This window comes from Sinocyclocheilus rhinocerous, unplaced genomic scaffold (assembly GCF_001515625.1).
Source record: "Sinocyclocheilus rhinocerous isolate Xijiao unplaced genomic scaffold, SAMN03320098_v1.1 scaffold642, whole genome shotgun sequence".
NCBI lineage: Eukaryota > Metazoa > Chordata > Actinopteri > Cypriniformes > Cyprinidae > Sinocyclocheilus > Sinocyclocheilus rhinocerous.
This window is the reverse complement of record NW_015626390.1, coordinates 1,587,329-1,589,801: the sequence shown is the minus strand read 5'-3', so window position 1 is coordinate 1,589,801 and position 2,473 is coordinate 1,587,329.

Genomic DNA, 2,473 nt, shown 5'->3' with positions numbered 1-2,473 from the left:
GAAGTTTTTTTTTTTTTTTTTTGGATAGGATGCAACAAGCTTTGCACATCTGCAGTCGGGGATTTTCTGCCATTCTTCTCAACAGATCCTCTCAAGCTCTGTCAGGTTGGATGGGGGCCATCGGTGGAGAGCCATTTTCAGGTTTCTCCAGAAATGCTCGATTGGGTTCAAGCACAGGCTCTGGCTGGGCCACTCAAGGACATTCACAGAGTTGTCCATAAGCCACTCGTGTATTGTCTTAGCTGTATGCTTAGAGTCATTTAGCTTTTGAAAGGTGAACCTTCTTCCCTGTCTGAGGTTCTGAATGATCTTTACTGGGTTTTCATTAAGGCTATCTCTATATTTTGCTGTGTTGAGCTTTCCTTGTACACGGACAAGTCCCTCAGTCCCGGCCACAGCATGAGGCTGCTACCATTACACTTTACTGTTGGGATGGTGCTGGGCAAGCGATGAGCAGTGCCTGCTTTCCTCCATACATGATGCTTGGAACTGAGGTTCATCAGACCTGGGAATCTTGTTTCTCACAAGAGTCCTTTAGGTGTTTTCTTAGGAAAAACCTAAGTGGGTTTTCATGTGTCTTCACTGAGGAGAGGATTGAGCCTAGAAACTCTTCCATAAACCCCAGATCAGTGGAGTGTTGCAGTGTTTGTCCTGTAAGTTTTATAAGTTTAAATAAGTGTTCTATAAGTTTCTCCATATATGATTGTGGAGCTCAGCTAGAGTGACCATCAGCTTCTTGGTCACCACTCTAACCATGACCATTCTCCATCGATTGCTCAGTCTTCCATTAAGGATTATGGAGGCTATATGAACCTTCAATGCAGCAGATTATTTTTTTTTTTCTGAAATCTTCCCAGATCTGTGTCTGTGACCCCAGGACTTGGTTTTTGCTCGGATATTCTTTTTCAGCTGTTAGACCTCATATAGACAGTTGTGCCTTTCCAAATCATGTCCAATTAATTTAATTTGCCACAGGTTGACTCAGATTGAAGTGTAGAAACATCTCAAAGACGATTCAGCAAAACTAGAATGCACCTGAGCTAAATTTCACATGTCAGTACTTATGCACTGTAATTTCTTTTTTTTTTTTTTTTGATGTTCTTAATATATTTGCAAAGTTGTCACAAATCTACTTTTTGCTTTGTCATCATGGTGTTTCGATTGATTTGGGGAAAAAGTAACAGAAAGCAATTTAACATGAGATAACATAATGGGAAAAAACGAAGGGGTATGAATACTTTCGCAAGGCACTGTATATATATATATTCATGTAATACTAAATACTAAATTGATCAAAAGTGACAGTAAAAACATTTATAATGTTACAAATAAATGCTGTTCTTTTATATTTTCTATTCATAAAAAAAATTCTAAGAGAATGTACAACTATTTTAAACACTGATAACGATCAGAAATGTTTCTTGAGCAGCAAATCAGCATATTAGAATGATTTCTGAAGATCATGTGACACTGAAGACTGGAGTAATGATGCTGAAAATTCAGCTTTGCATCACAGGAATAAATTACATTTTCAAATATATTCTAACCGGTAACAGTTCATTTAAATTGTAATAATATGGTTCACATTACAGACTTCTTTCAAAAATTTAAAAACAGTCTTACTAACCCTCTTGTACAGATAATATTAAATAATGAAATAATATTTAAAATAGAATATAAATATTTCACTAACCACACATAAACGTTGCTTTCTCATAAACACAATCATTGTATGCTGCTCACATATTATTGTAGCCCAGTTTGTGCTGACTATAGTGTTTTCAGAATTTAGCCATTTATACGTTTATAAGCAACTGAAAAAAGAACAAATGTCAGGGCATGTCAAAACTTCTCCAGGGCCCCAAAAACACCCTCAGACCCCAGAGGGTTAAATCAGTGTATGTTAACTGCATAGGAAGTATGCCATGCGTTGTTTGTGATGGCTATCAGTCCCAGTCTGTTTCTGAACCCTAGTCCATCAGTGTAGACAGTCTGGATCATTCACAGCGATGCTGTCAGGAGTGAGCTGAACTGGAGTCAGTGGAATGTGTTCTTCACATCTGTCTGTTCTTCTGCAGGAGTAACATAAGAAGACATGAAAAGCTCTGCGGTGCTGTTGAATTTGACTGAGGTCCAGTTCAGACCGTGGGGAGTCTGATATCAAAGATACTTTGGATTGAAGATCTAGAAAGTGCTTTGACAAATGTGTTGTCGGCTGTTTATTTTCTGGCTGAGAAAACATCTCGGATGTCAAGTGAGGGGATCGCTAGTAGTGATCCCGTTGTGTTGATAGTGAAGGCTTTTCTTCGGATTTCCACTAAATCAGTGGACTGGAAAGTTTAGTTTTAGCTTATGTGAATTACACATCAATATCTGGCTTAGTTTGGTACCCTGTGTCAAACACAATTAGTGAAAAGTTTACTTATTTGTTGCTGTTTTATTTCTCAAATTATTTATTTACCAATTATAAAAT